Source organism: Culex quinquefasciatus, chromosome 3, assembly GCF_015732765.1.
Source record: "Culex quinquefasciatus strain JHB chromosome 3, VPISU_Cqui_1.0_pri_paternal, whole genome shotgun sequence".
Taxonomy (NCBI): domain Eukaryota; kingdom Metazoa; phylum Arthropoda; class Insecta; order Diptera; family Culicidae; genus Culex; species Culex quinquefasciatus.
The window spans coordinates 122,390,911-122,416,487 of record NC_051863.1 but is presented as its reverse complement, the minus strand read 5'-3'; the positions used below and the strand labels follow the sequence as shown (position 1 = coordinate 122,416,487).

The 25,577-nt window shown below is 36.8% G+C and overlaps 1 protein-coding gene and 1 long non-coding RNA gene across 4 annotated transcripts in view; both read left to right on the top strand.

Moving 5' to 3' along the window:
* The first annotated feature begins 968 nt into the window (after positions 1-968).
* On the top strand, positions 969-1,611 carry LOC119769978. The gene is made up of 2 exons (XR_005278608.1): positions 969-1,113; positions 1,181-1,611. It is a non-coding gene; the product is annotated as an uncharacterized LOC119769978 (long non-coding RNA).
* Positions 1,612-17,582: 15,971 nt separating this feature from the next.
* LOC6050731 overlaps positions 17,583-25,577 on the top strand; it is a 365,664-nt gene continuing 357,669 nt past the window's right edge. For all 3 annotated transcript variants that reach the window (XM_038259119.1, XM_038259120.1, XM_038259118.1), the window contains exon 1: positions 17,583-18,452. The gene's annotated coding sequence lies outside the window, so the exon portion shown is untranslated. The remainder of the gene's footprint in view (positions 18,453-25,577) is intronic.

Below are 25,577 nucleotides of genomic sequence, written 5' to 3'. Positions count from 1 at the left end.
ATCTCTGCAGTAGAAGAAGACAACGACGAAAACGAAGAGAAAACCAATGATGAGAACGAAGCAGAACTGGCGAAACAAACAAACAATAGTTACAGTCATCCCACATATTCGGAACACCCACGAATTCGGAACACTTTTATGATAATTTGTCAATAGCATGCCAAAAGTAGCTTTTCTGTCGATCTTACTATTTTTAGAACCTTCATTTGGACATTATCTTGCTATTTCACTAGTAAAAGTAGTACTTTTTTTTAACAAAAAACTTCATTCCAAGACTATTTTGTCTAGAGCAGCAAAACACTGCCTCCAAATGGCCTGTTTCATAATTGTGGGATGTTATTGTGCCTCCCACAATTGTGGAACACCTGGATTTAACTGATATTTTCACAAAAAAAGTTATCAAACCATGTATAAAACATCACTAAGCTTGAGTTTCATTGATTTCAGTGTGTGAAGTCATTATTTGGTAATAAATATGTACTCCTGGAGAGATCCAAAGTTTGTTTACATTCGTAAGAAAAAAGTGTTCCGAATTTGTGGATTTCAAGGGTCAAAGTAATTCTTCAAAAACTTCATATAAAAGTCAAGATTTTCAGATGTTTGATACAGCATTCAAAAGAACGCAAGAAAAGCTTTCAAAAGCGAATCATTAAGTTCAATAATCGATTTGCTACACACTAAAAAATAATGGATATTACATCAAACGTAATTCAAAACTTGGCGTAAAAACTTGTCATGTAACCTAAAATCAAACGTAATATTATGTTTGATTTGACGCAGAATGACTAAATTCACATTTTCTAACTAAAGCAGAAATTTGAATCTTATAAAATGTAACAATAAATCAATTTTAACTGGATATTACATCACATATGATGCACATGATTGGAGCGTCGTTTGTCGTGTAATATTCTGTGCAATGATTTAATTTTACTTCAAATTTAACCCGATTGTACGCTGTTTTGGTGCCTTTCACTTCACAGTGCAGCAAACGTCAGCCATGATGGATTCCGATTGAAAAATTGACGCGGATAAGTTGTCCCGAGAGAAATTCGATTTTCTCAGCTTTCGACACTTCTTGAGCTGAAAATCTTTATAAAATCGATTGCCAAGGTAAGTGTACAGAATATTTCTTAAAATTTGAGCCCAATTAAATTGAATTCCGAACAAATCTTTCCAGCCAGAAACATCTCCATCCCTCTTCCGGGCAAACTCCCTAAATCCGATCCGTGGTCCTGCTAGCGACGGACGACTGCCGGTTCCAGGTGCTGATCACGGTTGTTTGTGCCCCGGGGAGGCAGTCAGTTTGTGCAGTCGGTGGCATTTCGCGATGGAGATCACTTTCGGTACCAACGGTGTTGTTCCGGTGTAGCTGGTTCGTTTGCAAGGCGATGTCGGTCTGACGATGCCGGATGTGGTCGTCGAGCCTGGTGGCAAGATAAGGAGTTTCGTGACACGGAAAAAGGAAGGCCTCAAACAAATGGACGACTTACATCATATTTTGAAACGATCGATTGAAGCAGGTTTTTCGTCGGTTGGGGCCTCGGCTGCAGCCAGCGGGGGAACGTTTGTGACGACGTGAGAACGACGACGCTGGAGGGTTTGCGGCTAGCTAAGCTACGTGCTGAACGCGATGACTGTTATTTGTTTAGTGGCCTGGCTTCACTGGGCATTCCGGTGGTGGATGATGGAGGAAAAGTGGTGGACATCCGTTAATCTGCACCTCGGTGGGGCAGATCATAGTTGATTCAAGCTATTGCAAGTGCTAATCGAGTGCAAATGGTTCTAAGTTAGCCTTCCGTTCTTGGGCAAAACACTCTTGCAACTGTATTTATTCGAATTTAATCATAAAGCGCTAATAAAACTAAGATTAATCAATATAAATATGGTGTGTTTTCCTATGTCCAATTAATTTAATCCAAAAATCCAATAATTTGCAATTCCAATAGGAATGGTTTCCTATGAATTGCGTTTGATGTAATTTTACACGACCTAGTCGGTTGACAGTTTGGGTCAAGTGATTTCCAAATCCGATGTAATTTTATGTCTTATTTGACGCTCCAGTTATGTGCATCAAAAAGACAGAATATTACACGATTTTTTCGAAGTGTGTATGATTTTTTGAACATTGGCCGATCTGGAAACCGTTCCGAATATGTGGAATGACTGTATACGAGAAGACGTCGAAAAGGGTACCGCAATCCCTACAAATATTATGATGAACACCACATGTGATTAATACATCTACTTGTTTAATTTATCATCTAATAAAACTATATTTTATAAAAAAAATGGTTATCGTTATCGTTATTTTGATAATTCTATCGGCGATAATTTTATTCACGGTAATGGACGATAACTTATATTTAATATATTTCTAAAATTGTGTAAAACCAATCAAATTATGTTGAATTTAGAAGCTTCCTCTTAGTGAATATTTTTTTGATAATATGGTAAGTTTCGAAGTTTAAATTCACAAAATACCGTATTTTTTGAAAGTACTATATTTTTTATAATTTGCAATATGGGTATCAAACGATTCGAAATTATGCGTGTATTTTAACTGCTTTAGAGTTTTTTGAAGTAAATTCTCAAATTTTCACGATATACCGTATTTTCTCGAAAATACTCATTTTTTTGAATTCGCAATTCGGATATTAAACGATTTGAAATTTTGCATGTATTTTAACTGTTTTGGAGTTTTTAGAACGAAATACTCAAATTTTCATAAATACCGTATTTCCTCGAAAATACAAAAAAAATAAATTTGCAATATGGGTATCAAACGATTCGACTTGTGGCATGTTTTTTAAATGTTTTAGAGTTTTTTTTAAAGAAATACTAAAATTTTAACAAAATACCGCAATTTCTCGAAAATACTAAAAAAATTATGAATCGCAATATGGGTATCAAAAGATTCGAAATTTCGCATGTATTTTAACTGTTTTAGAGTTTTATTTTAGTGGATTACTAAATTTTTTTACAAAAAAAACTGTATTTTGCTGAAAATACTTAATTTTTCATTTTCGCAATACGGGTTTCAGACGAAGCGAAATTTTGACTGCTCTTTCCTTCAAAAAACATCAAAACAGTTAAAATACATGTAAAATTTGGAATCGTTTGATAATTATACTTCTAGTATTTTCGAGAAAATACAGTATTTTGTGAAAATTTTGGTATTTTCGAGAAAAAACGGTATTTTGTTTTTTAGTAGTTATACTTTGAATCTTACCATATCATCAAAAAATATTTACTAAGTGGAAGCTTTTAAATTCAAGGGATGAAATTAAATATCAAGGGAATGATGGAATCAGATGAATCTCAAATCCTTATAACTAATTTTAAGATTGTTTCGGTGAACACCAAAAACGCGACCAAAAATTAAACTGCACGAATAAGGTTCCCAACTGGACTTGGCTCTGACAGCTCCGTAGACGTAGACGTGTAGACGTGTGTGACGTGAGGGCTAAAGGCATCGTGCCTCGAGTTGTTTGACAGATGGAGGTGGAAGAGACCTCCGAGACGGATGATTTTCAACTCATCCCTGGAAATCAGAAGCGGAAGAAGACCCCTGAGATCACCGGAGCTGTCGTCGGAGAAGGAAAAGTGTAGCAGAATGTGCTCAATAACAACAAGTTCAGCTCGCTAGCGCAAAACGAAAACAACAACAATGCCAGCCTAGCAGGAGGAGGAGACGCCCCGGCGGTTTCTTCTCTGTCAAAGATTTTGACAAGTTTCAAGAGCTCTTCAAGAAGAAGAAAGTGGAATTCTACACCCACGAACGGCGGAGCGAACGAAATCATCGGGTAGTTCTTCGTGGTTTACCTGATGAACTGAAACCGGACGAGGTCAAGTACCTGCTGAAGAGGGATCTGAAGCTGGACGCACTGGAGGTGCATGTCATCAAGCGGAAGGAAAAGTCCACCGTGGACGAAACTCCGTACATTGTGGTCTTCCCCAAGGGATACACCAATCTGAAAAAGCTCTCTGCAGTGAAAGTTGTGGCAAGCACTATCATCCGGTGGGCCAACCTCCTGTGGCCGAATGGTTACGGGTTTCGCCTCATAAGCGGAAAGTCTCAGGGTGGCAGCCTTAGGTTTAAGAGGCAGTATTTGTAGATTCTGCTCGGTTTGTTCTAGAGGTCGTATCGAGGTGCTCCGATTTGGATGAAACTTTCAGGGTTTGTTTGTCTATACATGAGATGAACTCATGCCAAATATGAGCCCTCTATGACAAAGGGAAGTGGGGTAAAACGGGCATTGAAGTTTGAGATCCAAAAAACATGAAAAATCTTAAAATTGCTCGCATTTCCGTAAAACTTCATCAATTCCAACTCTCTTAGATGCATTCGAATGGTCTTTTGAAGCCCTTCAAAATGTGCTATAGACATCCAGGATTGGTTTTACTTTTTTTCATAGCTTTTGCAAATTACTGTTAAAAATGGATTGTTTTAAAACCTAAATAACTTTTCCCAACAGCCTCCAACACTCATACTCTCATAGGTCAAAAGTTAGGGAATTTCATGGACTATAAGCCTACGGTATTAACTTTTTGGCCAATCGCAGTTTTTCTCATAGTTTTACGGTTTTTCTAGAACAAACATTTTACAACGTTAGTTTTTGCCCTGTAGACCGAGAAGACGGCACTTTTTGGTCTCAATTTTGTCATATTCGGAATTCTCGGACAATTTCACGTAAGTTAGAAGTATTGGAGTTGTAATATTTCTTTAAAAAATAATTAAATAAAACATTTTTGAAAAAAGAAAAAGATCTTAAACCCTATGACCAATACGTCAAATCGTCGCCATCGTGCTAACTTGTCGTACGTGCATTTTAGGCCAAATTGAGTTAAGAACGCTATTTTGTGCAGCTCACAATGCCTCATCTTTTGACCTTCACAGATCCCCAAAATTCGATTTCAATCCTGAGATATTCAATGAAAACCAAAAAAGCTCCGAAAATTTTTGTCACTCTACATATAAAAGAAGTTTCAATCCTGTCGTGCTATCTTGCCACTCCCTGAAAATTGATGTAAGTGCGACAAAGGGCAAAGGGATTTCAGGTCAGGATGCGTTTGACGCACGTACAAGTTAGACTACCGTAAATATTTTTAATTATAACTCGGGACTCCAGCAACCAACTTCAACCAAACTTCGGGACAATGCACAGAATGGTCAGCCAAACAAAACGTGTTTGTCATTGTTTACATTGCGTGCTTTCGTTTTTGTTTATTCAAGGTCAAACATTAAAACGCGTTTTTCTCGGAACGTCAAAATGGCGGGTGCGACAAGATAGCACGACGACGTCGAAATGCTGTATCAAGTAGGCGAAAACCTGTTTTACCCCCAATCCAACGAATTGTTAAAAAATATTTTAATTCATTCTAAACGGCAATTTTTTCAATCAAATTTACAACTCCAATACTTCTAACTTACGTGAAATTGTCCGAGGATTCCGAATATGATAAAATTGAGACCAAAAAATGCCGCTATGGCGGCCTACAGGGAAAAAACTAACATTGTAAAATGTTTATTCTAGAAAAATCGTCAAACTATGAGAAAAACTGCGATTGGCCAAAAAGTTAGTACCGTAGGCTTATAGTCCATGAAATTCCCTAACTTTTGACCTATGGGAGTATGAGTGTTGGAGGCTGTTGCCAAAAGTTATTAAGGTTTTAAAAAAATCCATTTTTAACAGTAATTTGCAAAAGCTATGAGAAAAAGTCAAACCAATCCTGGATGTCTATAACACATTTTAAAGGGCTTCAAAAGACCTTTCGAATGCATCTAAAAGAGTTGGAATTGATGAAGTTTTACGGAAATGCGAGCAATTTTAAGAATTTTCATGTGTTTTGGACCTCAAACTTCAATGCCCGTTTTACCCCACTTCCCTTTGTCGTAGAGGGCTCATATTTGGCATGAGTTCATCTCATGTATAGACAAACAAACCCTGAAAGTTTCATCCAAATCGGAGCACCTCGATACGACCTGTTTCACATCGGTGAAAAACTCGCTCTTAAGTTCAGAGGTAGCAGCAACCGCATGAGTATAAAACGCTTGCTTCACGTGCTCTTCAAGCATGTGATCGATCTTGGGATATCCCTTTGCGCCTCTTCCCAAAATACTTTCCTCGTGTCTTCGCATAGGGACGTGGCGTTACATCGTGCTGCCACCTGGTTTTTTAAAGCGCAAGAGTGGAAAAGTGCTGAGTCACCGTCTAAAAATAGACGGCGTCCTATCTCGCCCAGCAAAATGAAGTCGATAAAGTAGTTGGTTTCGATGAGAAAAAGTGGAAAACGTGGTCTAAAAATAGCGACGCCATCCCCCTATGTAAATAATGCTCAGCCGATCGGTATTGCACTGCAGTCCAGTCGCATTGTCCAGATCAGAGCAAAGGGAACACCGCAAGAGTAGCGCCGCAAAAAGACAATTGTCTTTACAAGACCCCGCGCGGCAAATAATAGCTGCTGGGAAGAGCTTGAAAAATGACACGAAAAAATTGTCACCGCGGTTCTAGCGATACATAGCGCACAAGGCACAAGGAATGGAGTTTACAGCATCTGGATGGAACAGCACTTTTCCTCTCAATAGGAACTGTGTTATAGATCTGGAAATGCTTAATAACAGTAAAAATGGGTAACACGATACAATAGTCCTTGTAATCAGGATTCCGTGTCTTAATACTCAAACAGAAAAAAAAAATCATCCGGTGGGAGGCCTACCGGAATAAGCGGCCGAACGTGACCCAGTGCAGGAACTGTTTGCAGCTGGGCCATGGGACTAGAAACTGCCACCTCAAGGGGAGGTGCAACAACTGTGGGGACCGGACGAGTGCAAAGTCCAAGAAGCCGACCCGAAGCGGTGTGCCAACTGCTCTGGAGCCCACGAAGCCACGGACCGCAGCTGCCCCAAGCGTGCGGACTTTATCCGGAGGCGCCAGCAGGCGTCGAAACCGAAACCGCCGGCAAGGAAGGCGGAGAAGCTGAGTCCAGCAGTTCCGGCGTTCACGCCGGCGGAGTTCCCTCCGCTGCCGGGCGCAGTTCCGGACGGAAAATCCAAGGATCGCCCTCGTCCCGCAGGAAGCAGCCAAGGTGGTCCCCGAGACGGTGGAGCCACGGAGAAGGAAGCCGGGGAGGTACTCTACAGTTCGGCTGAGCTGTGGGGCATTTTCTCCGAGTACATCGGCAGGTTCAAGACCTGCAAGACCCGCATGGACCAAGTAACCCTCGTCAGTTACATGATCTCCAAGTATGAAATTTAAGGAGTTTTTTTTGTTATTATATATTGTTTTACTGATCCTCGGTCCCAACCTGGTCACAGCACCTAAAAGAACCTAATAAAAATAAGTTAAGAAAAAAAAGGTTCCCAACTGCTATAGATAAATGGTTTTGTACAGGACGTCGAATTATTGAATCATTTTCTAGCGTAAAATGAATTTTGTCACTTAAAACCAGTCAAAGAAATGAAATTAATTTTTTTTATTTCAGATTTCCTTCGCCTGATTTGTGACCACCTACGTTAAAAACTAAGATTGTTTTTTTACTGTTTGGTCTGACTGTCTTGGGCAGTGTTTTCAGTGTTTTGGCGTTTTTAATCTAGTGTGGCCTAAAAATTCACGCTCAAATTTCCTAGCGTATTTTTTTTTCAAATGACGTTGTTTCTACCTAGTGATTCTTTTATTTATAAGGTCCAAATTAAGCCAAGACAAAAAAAGACCAATCACATCGTTACGACACTTCAATTACGACACGGCACGGACGTTGTTCTTCATCCCTCGTCTTTCACGAAAACGTGTCCAATCAATCGCTTCAAGCTTCAATTCCCCAAATTTACGTCGTGCTTTTTTGGTACGGTTTCATGCAAATGAAACTTCGCGATGGATTCGTTCACTCTTCTCCCCTGCTGCGTCTTTTTTTATCGACTAGTGTCACTTGTTTTTGCAGGAATTTCGTACATGTTTTGAACTTTTATTTTGTCATCTTTTGATATTTGAGAATTTGATTTAAGATGAAAAAATAGCATTTCAAAGTAACGATACTGTATGATGAACGCTTTTTTAAACGGAGATGCCATCTCTTAAAGCTTGCTACTCGTGTGTCTGTGCTTGCGTCCCAATCCTCTTAGTTCCGGTCGATTGAAACCTTACTTCACAGGAAGCTGCACAAGCATAGGGAAGAGGCAACAAAAAATAAGAGTCCCAACTAAACGCAGGATTTAAGCTGGAATTTAACTGGATCTTTTTTTTTAATAACTGTTTTTTTTGTTTAAAATTTATATTTTTTTTTGCTTTGTTCTGAAAAGTTTTATTTTACAAGACTTTAACAAATCAAAGAATATAATTTAACGAAAAGTTGGACCAATTTTGGTGGGGTGACTGTCTCTGTCTGTCTTGAAACTGTTGGGTGAAAAGCGTCTCAGAAAAAATAGCCCTTGCCACTTCCCTGACACAACATTCTGAGTTAAGTACATTTTAGTTGGGCTTTATCTGCTCGAATTACTCCCAAACTTTCAAAATATATTTTTATACAAGAATTTTTGGTATTTCAAATCAAAACTTGAGTCGGATGTACCATAAATCTTTTAAAACTGACCTGCCATTTCTTGGCATAGCAAAACATCCACAACAGAAAAAACAACTTCTCGAAAATGACAAAACTTTTTTTTTCTAAACACCACCCACCCTGGTGAGAGAGGGACAGAAAACTACGTTGCTTCAGGATTCCTTCGCACAGCTTTGTGAGTCTGTGTTCTGAATGACCTTGAACTTTTTCCTGACGAGTTTCCCCCCGCTGGGGGAAAAGTCTTTGTACTTTTCTGTCGGTTGAAACGGTGTCATTTTTCGAGAGCCAGCCGGGAAGAGCTTTTCTAGATTGAGAACTGATTTGGGGACTTTCACAATTTGTGTGTATTTTTAGAATTGAAATCCTAAAAGTTAGCAGATCAAAAATCTAGCATGATTGAAATAAAAAAAAAAAGGTTTTTTTGAGGTGGTTAAAACTTTACTTGCTACTACTTGCTTTTTTTGAATGCTCTGAAAAGCATCAAGTTCTTGTTCGAAAACAAACACTTTAATCTCAATATCAAGTCCAAACCAGAAACCAACATACTTTACATAATTGCGCAAAAAAGGAGCCAACTTTAGCAAACTTTTGGCACAATCACACACAGAGCGAGAGTCCTCTCAAACAGAGAAGCAACAGTTCGATGCAGACATCAGAAGCTGAGACCAGCCGGCAGGGAGCTTCCACTCGGCTTGCAAGTTCAGATAACTCGTCTTTGATGATTTTCCATTTGCCCGTTTGTCAGCCGGGTGTAGGCAAGCTTGAACAAAAAAATGACGAGAAAAACCGCTCCAAAGTGCTTTGTGTGTTCAGTCGGGTTTTTTTTTGCTCGTTCCCTATTTTCCAAACGACTGGAAGGAATCAAGCTACTGATCTTGAATCTTCTTGCCTTCTGAATGCTTCTGCTGATGTGTTGCTGCTGTTTCGTGCATCGTTGTTCAGGCTGAGCGAGTTGAATCCTTTTTGGGAAGAAACGTTGACAGGGTTGGGAAAATGTTACTGGATTATAAAATTGTAATTAAGAAAAAGTTTTGCAATCTTAGTTTCCATTTCATTGACAAATTGATGCTTTTTGTTTTCTTTTTTATTGTTTTGTTTTTTTTTACGTTTTCTATATTATTTTTTAATTGTTCTGGTTTTTATAATGCAAGTTATCGTTATCGTGCTATCTTGCCGCAGTGCATTTTGGGTCAGATTGAAATTATTTTTTTTTCAGTGTAGTCCTTATCCATACCTACAACTTTGCCCAAGACACCAAATCGATCAAAAAATTCCTTCAAAAGATACAGATTTTTGGACTTTCATATATCATTTTTGTATGGACAGCTGCTAAATTTGTTTGGAAAAATATATGGACAAATTAATGATGTTCTTTGGGCATACCGAAGGCACCAAAAAAGTTTCAGACGGATTAAAAAATACAAAAAATCGAATGACAGAAATCCCAGAGAATTGTTTAAACATGAAATCGCGTATTTTCTCGTAACAAGTTGCAAAAAGATGTTTTTTTCAGCATGAGTCGTACATTTATCCAAAGAGGTTTACCGAGTTGAATAAATACGACGAGTGCTAAAAAAACAAGTTTTGCAGTTCCGAAAAGCGCTTTTTCAATGGAATTTTATGCCAAACATCCATGTGATTAGAAAATTCACCGATCAAACAAAAAAATATTGAAAAATGTTACTTTTTGGTAAAGGAAAAAAGGCCCAATTACAGAAAAAGTATGTAGTTTAACGACAGAATTGCAAGAATACTTTTGTTTTGCATTTCCGTCGCGAAACTACTTACTTTTCCTGTCATTATTGAACGACGAACAGAGCCTACTTTTCTGTACTAAAAATAACAGAATTGAATAGCAAAACTTTTCCAAATAAATGCTGAAAAGTTCTACTTTTTCTGTGAAATACTTTTTGATTGGAAATTCAATTTTGCATCAAAAAATTACGTCAAATTATGTTTTTGCATAACATTTCGATTTTTTTTTCCAAAAATCTTTTTTTTTTAAATCATAACTCGGCGGAGAGTTTTTGACAATGTTTCTCTATGGCTCAAAAGTTGCGGGTTTTTGTCCCCTAAAACATAGAAAATATCCCGAAAATAAAAAAAATGCGTATTTTGGGAAATTGAGTTTTTGTGAACAAAATTGATTAAAAAATCTGCAGATTTTTTTCCGTGTACAATTTTTTCTCAATAGTCCTCATCAATGCCTATAACTTAGCCGAAGACACCAAATTGATCAGAAAATTCACTCAAAAATGACAGCGGTTTGACTATTTACGTACCATTTTTGTATGGACAGCAGCCAAAATTTTATGGAGACTTGTATGGGTGAACCAATGACAAAAATAGCTTCTTTGGTCAAAGGGAAGGCCCTCACAAAGTTTGAGCCAATTCAAAAAATACAAATAAAATCCATTTCCGGTTTTGGTAGTGAATTGCTCATTTGGAAAACAAACGATTCACTAAAAAATCTTATTCAAAAGTGTTTTTCGGAGTTGCATAACATTTTCTATGCAACTCGCTGCAAAATTCGATTTTTCAGTAATCGTGCTGAAAAAAAAACAACATTTTGAAACTAGTTGCATCAACTACTGTTTCAATCAAATTTGGTCATCAAGTAGCATTAGAGGAAATGCTCCTAAAATTATAGAACATTAAACTTTAGAAGATGTATCTGTCATGTCGTGGGTTGAGTTTAACATTATTTTTGCAATTCCGTCTTGAAACTTCATACTTTTCCTGTCATTCTCGCGTGACAAAACAGCCTACTTCTATCTACTCTAAATAACAGAATCGAATAGAAACACATTTCAAAACAAATGCTGAAAAGTTCTACTTTTCAGCACTAAAATGGATGCTGAAAAGTTGAACTTTTTGAGCGCTAGTTTGGAAAAATAATACTTTTCAACATTTTTTTGATTTAAACGATTTATTGACAAAAAACATGAGCATTCGACTTATAATTTCACTCAATGGGTGTTTTTCAGAAATGCAAAAAATGTTGTATGGAACTCGTTGCAAACCTTGATTTTTTCAGCACTTGTCGTATTTATCCAACTCGGTGAACCTCGTTGGATAAACGTACGACTCGTGCTGAAAAAATCTGCTTTTTGCAACTTGTTGCATACACTACTATTGGTAAATTCATTGCGCAAAAAAAGCAGAAATATAGAAAAAGTGCATTGACTCATAAATAAAAAAATGCGAATTGTTAAAGATTGCAGAAAAAAAACTAGACAAAAAATCACATTGCAATAAAGTGCAGCGACCCCAAATTAATCAAGTTTAGGTGGTTAATTGTCTCTTTCATTACCAATTTAATATTCTCAACAGTTCATCACCACCAAAAACTTGAGCTCATCGGCTCGAAAACAAAAGAACTATTTTCAAGGATTTTTTATATTCTAGATCGGACTGTATTGCGTGCATCAATTGTTGCCCAAAATGTCTTACTAAATATGAAAAATATCTAAAATAATAATTTAGGTTACAGTTACAAACTTACAGTTTGTTTACCAAACAATTAAAACAACGACAAAACTGTTTAAAAATTATTCAATATCAAATTCGAGGTACTTTTTCCGCACGGCACAGCCACGAAAATTCGCCGTGTGGCTTCCACCACAGTTCGCGCACTTGACAAGCGCTTTGTGCTGCTGGACGTTTTCCCCCAGCTGGTCATTGCGCGGAAGACTGCACTTTACGCACTTTTTGATAAAAAAATATTGTTCGGATCTATTCTGGTTATCGAGACCTTCCCAATGAGCCAGGAAGGTTGAAGATCTAAAAACCTTATCAATTGAAATGAGTAATGCAGCATAATTTGATAAACATGTTCCTGGAAGAATTGCGATATTTTGACTGAATGAATGTCACTTTATGAATGTGTGGAAGGCACCAACCACCTAAAGGTGGATTATGTAACGGTTTTGTTGTGATCTTTGCCTTAAGCAAATATTGAAGATCAGCTTTTTATATCAAATCCCAATCAAATCATAAGTATTTTTCAAAGACCAACAGCGATTTTATTGTAAATTTGTTCAAAATCAAATCAAACCATCCACATTAACGACCCCCGGGTCTTTTCTGGTCTCTATTGCAAATTTCTGCTCGAACCTAGGAGTCCGAAGGCTTGAATGGGGAGAGCACCCAAACCTCTTTCTACTCCAAGGAACCTTCCACCCCAGTGTTTGAACTGACGACCTTCAGATTGCGAGTCCAACCGCCGCCAGCGATTCCACCGGAGTAGGCTTGGTTTGGTGTGTTGTTTGTACTTATGGCATGGAGACAACTCCTACACCTGGAATGACTTAACGGCCTAACAACCAAGGCCGGGACCGACATTTTACTTCCTAATCTGATGGAAGGTTGCAGCAGATGGGAATCGAACCCAGAATCATCCGCTTACAAAGCGGACAGCCTATCCATTCGGCCACGCACTGTGAATTAGTTATAAAGTTTTATTTTGAATTATTATAATTAAAATATTTAACTTGATAATGTTAATTGTTTGTTTGACAACTTCCATCTCTGTACTTGTAAATACTTATTCTAACGAGCAAAACGGCGAAACGAAGGGCTGGAAGGGTTTTATGGCAGCTCGTGGTAGAGTAATAAATGACGAAAGATTAGTGGAGTTGGAGGAGGAACCATAAGGTGCTGGAGAAGGAGAGAACGGTTGAAGATGTTGATTCATCGGATGCTGCGTTGTTGGGAGATTTTTGCTCCCTTTGGGTTGGTTCAAGAACGTAAGGAGCACTCTGGAAGTCGTCTGGGTTCAAGATAAGCTTTCTGGGAAGCTGGATTAAAATCAAATTCAAAAGTCTTTGATGAGCAAGAAGGGTTGAAATTTTTTGAATTGTGCGATTGGACGCACAACCGTGACATTTGAATTAATTAATTTCTATTTTTTCATTTGTAAATTTGTTACTTCCTTGCTAGTTACTCTGTTAATTTGTTAATTTGGTGATTTTTCATGTTTTCATGTGTTATACCTAGATTTTCATTTTTCATTGCACTTTACAAAAAGGAATCACCCAAACCAAAATCCACCATCATTCCGAGCTTCCTCCAATAACAGATCCTTTCGTCGAGGATATTCATTCGCTATTTATGCCTTGTTATTGATTGTTTTGGGATCGAAAATCATAACCAGCATCCCAGCTGCCTCCATGAATGTGAGAGTGGGTTTGTGTGTGTGTTAAAAGGATTCGGATTTGGCTCCCGGTACGATGTCTGCTGTGAATTCCACCATTTATTGAAGAGGGCAGAGGCTCACGTGTGGAGGAGGGGGAAAGGGGCTGCAGCTGGTTAAATGGGATCCCCCAGGCTCCCACAAATACCAGCGGTTCGATATGAGGGAACAAGGGTAATGAGATGGAAAGAATGTTTGCTCAGTAAGGAACTTGGTGTGGGTGGTCGTGAAAATCGATAAACACTTGCTTTTCACCATCAACGGCAGCATCATTATTTGGGTGAAAAAGATTTCATCCCCACATCACCGACTGAGGAAACCTTGCACAACTGGGTTAATCCTGATGGTTTTTTATTTGGAGCAGTGAAGGTTGAATATTAAATTTAAATTCACCTTTAAACATTTTTAATTTAAATAAAATTAAATTTGAAAAATAAAATATGAACAAATGAACAAATGAACAAATGAACAAATGAACAAATGAACAAATGAACAAATGAACAAATGAACAAATGAACAAATGAACAAATGAACAAATGAACAAATGAACAAATGAACAAATGAACAAATGAACAAATGAACAAATGAACAAATGAACAAATGAACAAATGAACAAATGAACAAATGAACAAATGAACAAATGAACAAATGAACAAATGAACAAATGAACAAATGAACAAATGAACAAATGAACAAATGAACAAATGAACAAATGAACAAATGAACATATGAACAAATGAACAAATGAACAAATGAACAAATGAACAAATGAACAAATTAACAAATGAACAAATGAACAAATGAACAAATGAACAAATGAACAAATGAACAAATGAACAAATGAACAAATGAACAAATGAACAAATGAACAAATGAACAAATGAACAAATGAACAAATGAACAAATGAACAAATGAACAAATGAACAAATGAACAAATGAACAAATGAACATATGAACAAATGAACAAATGAACAAATGAACAAATGAACAAATGAACAAATTAACAAATGAACAAATGAACAAATGAACAAATGAACAAATGAACAAATGAACAAATGAACAAATGAACAAATGAACAAATGAACAAATGAACAAATGTTCAATTTAAATAAATCAATAATGTTCTTTGTACGCTTTCGATTCACTTTAAATGTTCTCAATTCCACAACTTGGGTAAGTTTTCTCTTAGATTTTTTTTCACCCGCCTACCATGAATTATGTTTAAACAACGTGATTTTTGCGGTGTTGTAAGCAACTAACAATCGGATTCTGGATCGGATGTGTATCATTGGGTGGTAACTGAACCCCAGATGGAGGCTGGCTAACAGCAGCCGGTTGAAAAATAACAAGCCTTTTTGCCTCCCTCGTTTTCGTCTGCTTAAAGGGTGGAAATTTAAAAGTGATTTTTTTGTTGAGAGTGTTCATATTATATGTATGTGGGATTTTTGTGATTGGTCCACGCTTGTTTCAGACCGTCGTTCACTCGCTTTCAGACCCTTGTCAGATGTTTTCAACGTTCTGTATGAAAAATTTCGTTTGAAGTGTGAAACGTTATGTGGAATTGTTTTGGTTTTCTAGGAAGCATCGTTGGATTGTAGAAGCAAACGCTTGTTTTCAAAGAATTTGGTAATTCATTGGCAGTTGTCTTGCAGTCAAAAAATAGCAAACAACAAACAACAAACAACAAACAACAAACAACAAACAACAAACAACAAACAACAAACAACAAACAACAAACAACAAACAACAAACAACAAACAACAAACAACAAACAACAAACAACAAACAACAAACAACAAACAACAAACAACAAACAACAAACAACAAACAACAAACAACAAACAACAAACAACAAACAACAAACAACAAACAACAAACAACAAACAACAAACAACAAACAACAAACAACAAACAACAAACAACAAACAACAAACAACAAACAACAAACAACAAACAACAAACAACAAACAACAAACAACAAACAACAAACAACAAACAACAAACAACAAACAACAAACAACAAACAACAAACAACAAACAACAAACAACAAACAACAAACAACAAACAACAAACAACAAACAACAAACAACAAACAACAAACAACAAACAACAAACAACAAACAATAAACAACAAACAACAAACAACAAACAACAAACAACAAACAACAAACAACAAACAACAAACAACAAACAACAAACAACAAACAACAAACAACAAACAACAAACAACAAACAACAAACAACAAACAACAAACAACAAACAACAAACAACAAACAACAAACAACAAACAACAAACAACAAACAACAAACAACAAACAACAAACAACAAACAACAAACAACAAACAACAAACAACAAACAACAAACAACAAACAACAAACAACAAACAACAAACAACAAACAACAAACAACAAACAACAAACAACAAACAACAAACAACAAACAACAAACAACAAACAACAAACAACAAACAACAAACAACAAACAACAAACAACAAACAACAAACAACAAACAACAAACAACAAACAACAAACAACAAACAACAAACAACAAACAACAAACAACAAACAACAAACAACAAACAACAAACAACAAACAACAAACAACAAACAACAAACAACAAACAACAAACAACAAACAACAAACAACAAACAACAAACAACAAACAACAAACAACAAACAACAAACAACAAACAACAAACAACAAACAACAAACAACAAACAACAAACAACAAACAACAAACAACAAACAACAAACAACAAACAACAAACAACAAACAACAAACAACAAACAACAAACAACAAACAACAAACAACAAACAACAAACAACAAACAACAAACAACAAACAACAAACAACAAACAACAAACAACAAACAACAAACAACAAACAACAAACAACAAACAACAAACAACAAACAACAAACAACAAACAACAAACAACAAACAACAAACAACAAACAACAAACAACAAACAACAAACAACAAACAACAAACAACAAACAACAAACAACAAACAACAAACAACAAACAACAAACAACAAACAACAAACAACAAACAACAAACAACAAACAACAAACAACAAACAACAAACAACAAACAACAAACAACAAACAACAAACAACAAGCAACACATGCAAACTAATAACAGCTGATACAAAAAAATAATTTGAAATAAAATCAACGTTTAAAAAAAATTAAAAATTGCTTGATTGAATAAAAATACATATTTCATTCACAGTGTACTCGAAAAACTGCTCGAATCCCATCTCGAGCTATTCCCATCGAAACCCTACACCAGAAGAGAAAAGCACCCTTACACCTTTGCCTCCCTAAACCTGAGAGAACCAACAAGTTCTCACAACGCATGTCCGCCCAACCAGAGAGCCTCTCTTGTACACCAATCGCACAATGCACCACGCTGCTCCATTGATCGAACCCAAACAACGCTACCCCAAACTCTGAATGAAGCCCACCAGCTGAGTTTGCACCTTTTTGTGTTGCTCTGTTTATTTGCTCTTCTCCCTCTCTCTCCAATTATGTAGTTTGCCTGTCAAAACAACTACCGCGTCATCAGTTGCACCAGTGTTGGTGCCATCGCGTGAACTCCTCTTTTTGGGGGTGGCATTCATCACGCTGCACCAACACCAGTGAGGTTGTGGATTTTCCCACGCGAATCGTACCTAGGTGTGCGTGCCATCACGCGTTAAGGAGGGAAAAACATCACGTGAATAAGTTGGGAAAGCTCACTCTCACCCTCTCTTTTGTGAGGTTAGAAATGTGAGGTTTTCCCGGAGTAGCCGAGTAGACGACGACGTCAGTCGAGATGCAGACTTGGTCCGGAACGGTTGTGCGGTCGTCGTCGGTTGATCCCGTGGGTCGTCCTGGGGGTTGTCCTTAAGGGAGGCAGGAGCAGGTGGAGCAAGAAGAAGTGAGGTGGCTTCTGCACGTGGTGTGCTTTTAATTGGATGCTGTGACGATTCGTTGTTGGGATTAATGCAGTCGATGGAGACGGATGGTGCGTTTGGAGCAAGTCATGATCCAGCTGAGCTAGTGCTGTCATAACTCGGTTAGTGGAGTAGTGCTGACGATGTCGTAAGAAGAAGAAGCTGCCAAACTATTCAGAGTGTGTCAGCGTGTCCTTCGTGCGTGAGAGAAGAACCGATCAATTCGGAGCGAAGAGAGAGAGCGAGTCGTCCTGGGGCTCGTGAGTTGTCGTGAAAGCTCGACGGATGCTGCACACCGTACACGGCTCTGAACGTGATTCTTCGACCCGCACTTCGGGTTCGGCTTCGAGTGTGGAGTGAGGTTATGGTTTGGATCCCGCGCTAGGACCGTGTTTGTGGAGAAGAGGAAAAAAATCTTACTCGTTTGTATGTGTGTGTGTGTGTGCCCGTGCGTGTAGTTCACGGTGAAGCTGCGTACCCTCTTGTTCTGGAGATTGGATTCGAGGAGCTGGATGTACTGGTCCCGCGGGCCTTCCGAGGTTGTATCGCGCGAGTGTGAAAAAGAGTGTGTGCGAACAGTGCATACAGTGATCCATCAAGTTGAGAAAAAAAAGAGTACGTCAAACAAGAGGAAGATTCTGCAAAGGATAAATCTTGCTTCGCAACTTTGTGACAGCTGTTTTGGAGGGGGAGAAGCTTCGTTCGATTAATCACGTCGAATTTGGAGAATGCAGCAAAAGTTTACCAAAGTACGTGTCTTGTATTTACCTGCTAATTTCATGAACGTGTATTTGGCCTCGAAAATTCACGAACTCGCGTGACGAAAACACCAATTTGCATTAACCTACAAAATTGGCATGTGAGCATTGCAGTGCAGTGTGCAGTGTGTACGTACGAACACACCAAAATAAGGATTCCACCTTGAAAAGGACATTCGTGACGTTCACCGCATAGCTACATGCGGGTGAAATAGTTATAACGGTACACGGAAAGAAACTGTTTTCGAAAATTTGTGTTTACGAAATTTTAAACAGTGTTTTTGTGGTTGACTTTGTTAACTTCTTTAAAAAGTACTTGGGTTTTACTAAAACTGGATAGTAGAATTTAATTAAATTTAAAAATTATCAAACAGTTAAAATGCTACTTTGTCCCAACTAACTGTGGATAATTTCTTGTTATCGCTGATTGATTTAAAAAAGACACAAACAGGACACGAAAGTAAGCAAATTTAAGTAAAACGACGATACATAGATTCTTACTTAAGGGGTTACATACATGTAAAATGTAAAAATGTCAGAGGTCGGTTTGAGCACACAATTAGTTTTTTTTTCAAATTCTGTTTCAAGGCATTAAAATATACAGTTTCATCTATTAACAAAACAAATTTGAAGACATTTGGTTGTATTATTGCCGAGATATAGCTTTTTGAAGTTAGCAGTTTCAGAAAACGGGTACCACGATATCTCAACATTGCTTATACCAAATCGGCTCAAAATTTTGGTGAAGACTCGTCAAACTGGTCTCGTGTGCATGACAAAGGCCGATTTTCAAAAAGTTTATTTAAAAAAAGATAAAAATATTTTTTTCTGTTTTTCATATAAAAAATCGCCAGTTTTTGATTTTTGTATTTTTTGAAAATTCAAAATTTAAAAATCGGGCTTCGTCATGCACACGGGACAATGTCTTGGGAGTCTTTACCCAAAATTTCAGCCAATTTGGTCCATCCCATCTTGAGATATCGTGGCACCCGTAAATCAACTTGGTGCTCAGAGAAAAACGCTCAGAAAGTTAGAAAGTTGGCTTTGCGCATGGCAAAATTCTGAGCTTAAATCGTCTCTAACTCAGTTAAATCATGAAACATCTTCATGAAACTTTCAGGAGTGATTAAAAATCATCTTTTATGTGGATTTAATAAATTTTCTGTAATATGAAATTAAGTGATTTTCTAAATGTATGTAACCCCTTAAGAGAAATGAGAGAAAAGGGATCAGAAATGAACTTTTTTCTTTAGACCCTCAAAGCCGAGAGAATAGCTCAGCCAAAATCAAATGAAAGAATCTTCTTGCGAATGAACCACCTCACAATATTGTTCGTTTGTTTACTATTGAGTACAAAGAGACGAGTTGTTCCTTTTAATTCCGCTTGTTGCGAACGGCGAAAGTCGGGAGAACCGGGCACCGGGTTCTCGAACGGCCCAAAGAAAAAGTCCTTTATTTAGGCACGTTGAAACTGTAAAATTTATTACAATTAAAATACACAAAAGTTCACAAAATTACAATTACTTACAACTTGTATTCACAGTAATGCATTCTGCTAAAACGCTCAACCAAACCACAATACTATTGAGTAGTTTAAAAATTCAATTATCTATCAATAGATGAACGTTTCCTCAAAGTTTGGTCCAAATCGAATGCAAAAGTGTGCCCAGTTGACCTGGTTGATCCTTATTTGAGTATATTGAGGTGTTTTAACACAAATCAGGCATTGAAAGTTAGAGTTGAGAAATCGATTCAAATACCACATGGATTTGTCATCGAAGGATTTCCTTAACGAGTCTAAAAGTTTGAAGATCTGGCAACCCTGTCTGAAGTAAGAATCACTTAAGAAATTTTGAAAAATTTCTTTAAGCCATCTGTATATAAACTATGGTTGGATCCATCATCGTTGGATAGATAGTCGAAATACATTCCAAACGAGTCTCTATTTTGTAGCAAAATCGATTTTTTTTTTTCAAAATGAGAACAGAAAACAGTAAAAAAGTAGTATTTTTTTATTTTCACAGGAATCATCCAGCCAAATAATCAAATATCATTGAAATTTAACAGGACTAAGGTTTTTTTTTAAATATTTTGAAAAAGTAAAAATAATACTAAACCTTGTTAGTAAAAAGATCTTAACAACTCTTCAAATGGTTCACATCAAGCTTTTCAATTGAAAACTAATAAAATTTACTTAAATAGTATTTATGGATGAAATATTTGAGTAATTTGATAAATTTGCGTCATCCACGAAATTATCAAAAATCATTAACCCTATATTAGTAATCAAACAAGGGTTTCCACTCGTGAAATTCTACAGTAGTTGTAAAGATTATCTTTCCTATTTGAGTTTGATAAAATATTTTGAGAAAAATCATTACAGTTTTGCACTAAAATAAAATTTAACGAGATCGCGGAAAAGGCCAAATTTCGCGGAATTCACGCTGTCGATATGTAGTTCTAACATTTTTATAAAACAGTTCAAAATTCTTTATTTGATTTTAAAATGACTTGATTAAAGTTATGCAACATATTCTTAATAAAAAAAATCTTTTTTTTCTTCAAACTCTTTTTTTTTGGTTTTTGCAATGAAAATAAAAAAATTGCCAGTATGCACTGTCCAAATCGCAAAATTAAGTAGAAACAATGTAAATGGGCCAATGTTGAAGTATAAACAAAGAGTTTATAATGCTCGTTACTAATGTAAACATGAGCAGGATAGACTCTTTGTTTTCATTGTTGCATTGTTCATTGTTTACATTGTTTTTCTTGAATTGTTAGAAATGGAAAAGTGGACACCTCTTGGTTTGCTTGAAAATTAGAATGGTTCACGAGTAGGGTGATTTTGAAATTCTAACTATTCAAAAATATTTTTGGGATTTTTTTGTCTTCTAGGCAGTTGTTGGGCCTGCCAATCCAAGCAAGCTGTATCGAAGACACCAACATTTTATGTCGCAATCTACGCTATCTACGAGCAAATTTAGAGAAAGCATCTGAGTGGTTTAATTTTCAATTTTAAAGGCAGATTCAGATTTATCTTCCAAAATTACATGGAAAGTTTAAAATAAAAAAATAAAAATAAAAAGTCGATGTGATTCTATTAAACAAATATTTACAATTTTTGAAATTTTCAGAGGCCACGTGGATCCTAATCGTAATATTTTACTGATGAGTGATAATGTTTAAATATCTAAAAACCTATACGAAATTTATGGAGACATGAGTAATAATATTGATAAAAGTTTTGAAGATTTGAAGCCCTGCTACAATTTGCAAAAAAATGCTGAATTCATATGAGGAAGGCTCGAACCATTGCAAGGTGGATTAAGTATGGTTATTTGCTTGTAAATTTAAATGTTATGGCGATATTGATAACGTACATATGATAAAATATGGGAAGAAATCTTCAACCAGCTTAAATTTTAAATTTACAAACATACCCCAAATCAGCCGTAAACAAAACCTCCTTTCCGTGTTCCACCGTAAAGGTGTGTTTGTGTAGCCCTTGCGCACCACGTGTGCAGTTCAGGCGAAATTCGTTTTGTCTGTGTGTGCTCCCTTTGGGGAGGAGGGGTGTTGACGGTTCGTTAGTATTTGTGGCCACCGCTGCCGCTGGTGGTGACGTTTGTCCTTGAACTGGTTTTGAAAACGGCCACAGATCGCCGCCACTCGAACAAGCTGATGCCCACTGGCAAGGGAATTAAAAATTCAAACCTCAACTCTTTTGGATCTGGTTCTGTTATGTTTTCTGATGTGTGTGTGTGTGTGTGTGTGAGTGTGTGAAGAATTTGACCGGGGTGAGATTGACGCTGGGAAGGATACGCTAGAATGGTGCAGAGTGGATGCAGGTTAGGTTTGCAGGTGAGGGTTGGAAGAGGATGGAAATCGACAACACTTTTGGGCTAATTAAAAGGAGCGTCACGGAACAAGGTGGTGGTGATGTAATGCACTAACTTTTGAAGAGAGGAGGATGCTGAGTTGGGTGATTGTGAAGTGGTCACGAAGCTTCTCGATGAAATTGGATTGTTTTAATGAGTTCATTTCGATTCAAGCACACGTGACTGCTCTCCGGAGTAGAAAGTTGTAGCAAACTAGTTGATTTTGAAACAACTTGAAAAAAAAAAACTTTTAAAAACTTTTTGGAGCATCAAGATAAGCCATCCTGGATTTATTTTTAATTTTGGTAACAGTTTATGTGTAAGTCAGTTCGCATCATTTGTACTTCTACACAAGTTTTCATACAAGTTCGGTAGCTTGTGTGGTCAAAAGACTTTTAAAATATTCAAAAATCTTTATCTTGAGAATAGATTTTCTGATTTGGTGTCTAGTTACACTTTGTAAAGAAATTACCCATTTTTGAATTTGACCAGAAAAAATGGATTGCGCGTAGTATAACTTCAAGATGGTCCAATCTTTTACATCTTTGAAGCAAATTAGTAAACATATTTGCAGAGGTCGTCAAGCTTGTGAAAACTAGTCACTCTTTGAATACTTTTCGATTTCAAATTGAATTATTTATGTCTAAATAATAAGTCTACATTTTTTTTCAATTTGCTTTCATTTTTAAGCAAAACAATGTAAAAGGACCAAAGCGTAAACAATTAGTCCACCCTGCTCACGTCAATTGATGTTTACATTTTGAACGAGTGGGACAGCACTTTGGCATTGGCCCTTTTACATTGTTTTGCAAGAATAGTTATTTGGCGATTTTTTCGGTGTGGAAAGTCCAATATCAAAAATCTTGTTTTTAACCCTAGCTTTTTCGGGAAGTCCTAAGCAATACCTACAATTGTTCAAAACACTTTCGATCGATCAGAAAATAAATTTTCGAATAATTTTAAAGCCTTTTTCGATGGGCAGCTGTAAATATGTATAAAAACTTGTACGACAAAATAATGATTAAAAATGTTCTCATTCTAGATTGAGTTACTAAAGTACATGCAACATGCAAAGTACACTAAATAAATTTCAAGAATCATTTGCTTCCTTCCACATACTTAAAAAAATAAATAAATTCAAAAAATAAATTGCACATCATTCTAGAAACCTTCTCTAGTTTGCTTCTCCGTGTGTTGAGAATATGCAGAAAATATATGAATGATGCAATACCCAAGTAGCACTCATAACTTGTCGACTGTTGAATAATAGTTAGACAGTTGACATACGACAGTTGAACATACGACAGAAAATCTCAACATTAGTTAAACAACAGTTTGATTATCTACATGTGTATCTGGCTTATATAACTATTATGTTTTGTGCCACACAAGTCTTAAAACACAGTCACCTTCACTCTTTTCCAACTTTAACACACAACATAGGGAAAATTCTCACATGTTTGGGAAGTTAAGCACTCGCTCCTAACTCCATCCAATATGCTGATTTTTACTTTTATACAACTTATTTTGGAACACTTTTGATAGAATCTTGCTTGCTCACTTCCTATTAAGGTATTAAACACTTGATTTCAGTTGAAAAAGCTTTTTATAAGCTGTAATTGAACGTCAAAATGCTGATATGCCAAGATGCTGATCCCTCATCTGCAATGTTTTCCTCGAAAACAGTTGGTTGAATAAGAATAATATTACACTGTTTGTTTCACTGATTATCTAACATTGTTATGTGACGGCATCTTCTGAAAAATAGGCGTGGCCAACCATTCTATAAATAACCTTAGGTTTTCTCGCTTTGTTACACAAATGTTATTGGAGAATAGCATTAGCATTAGCATTAGCATTTGGAGGACGCCCCACCACCGGAAGGCTCCACAACGCTTATCCCACTGTTTGGTCTGGTTGTGTTAGACCCTCATCCGGAACAATAGTCCAACACGGGAGATACCATGTCTTCATCTTTTGATGAGTGTGTAATACAGCCCAGGGCATAAGGGGGTCCACGCCGGGTCCAAGCTATCCTCGGGGAAATGAAGGAATGTTAGTAAACACCTATCTAAAGTGCGCAGGGACCCCTACGTCACCTTAGTGGTATAGATGTTTGTAGGGAGGTTTTGGACTCAATGTTAGTAGGAGAGGTAGGACCCTAGGATATACCCCGAAAGGTATTGCGGGCGAGTCAAATAGAGTTAGTTTTTTTTATTATTAAACATATACTGATGATTGTACAGTGTAAAAGATTCATGATTTATAAATATTTTATTTAAAGCCACGGCAGATACAACGCGACGAAGCCGTGCATGATTATAGACTGTAGTATTACTTAACTAACCATTTTCTGAGGTAAAAGCAATGCTGATTAAACACAGTTTTAACATGGCTGCTGTTAAACTCAAGCTACCGACTGTAAGAGTAAAGAGAAGTTTTATTTTCCTTTAAATATTATGTGTTTAAGCGAAATTCGAGGTAATGATTTAACGCATTTGATTTGAAATCTTGATTTTAAACTCTTACAGCGATGCAGAGTAAACATTAATTATTAATTTATTTGTTTTATTTAAATATAAGACTTAGAAGTGAAATTAAAACGACCGGTTCGAAAAGCATACTTAGTTAATATTTTTAGCTTTATGTGTAATGGGTTTAATCAGCATTTTTTTTTAGATAGATGCCTAAGGTAGGAAATATTGAAGAATTTGCAGGGGAACTTAATTGAATTGTTTGTGTGTTAGTGTTAATGTGCGTCTGTTGTGAACTATGCAATAATATATTATTATTTAATGATGTTTAAATGGATTGATCTCACCAAATTCGTCGCTCGTGACTTCCGTTTTCTTCTGCACCGATACCGGTTCCTCTCGTTCCAAAACCGTTATCGAATTGCTCGCGTCTTTCACCACAGAGCCCCATCGCCACTCGCCAATCCGAAGCTTAAAACTACTCCTTCTCCATCACAAACGCAAATCACAATTCGGGTACAAATTCGGTTGATTCTAATTTTCTCCGCAACCCGTAATGCGCGGTACCGTGAAACATCCACCAACCGTATGAAAAATCGTCCAGAACTCGTATTTGAAAACAGAACTTCTGATTGTCTGTGACTGTAACTGTCACACATCACACATCACACACACGTTCACCCGATGCAGTGCCACTTATTAGCAGCACACCAACACACTTTTAGCTTAACACACCAACACACAAATCGCTGCTGAGCACACTT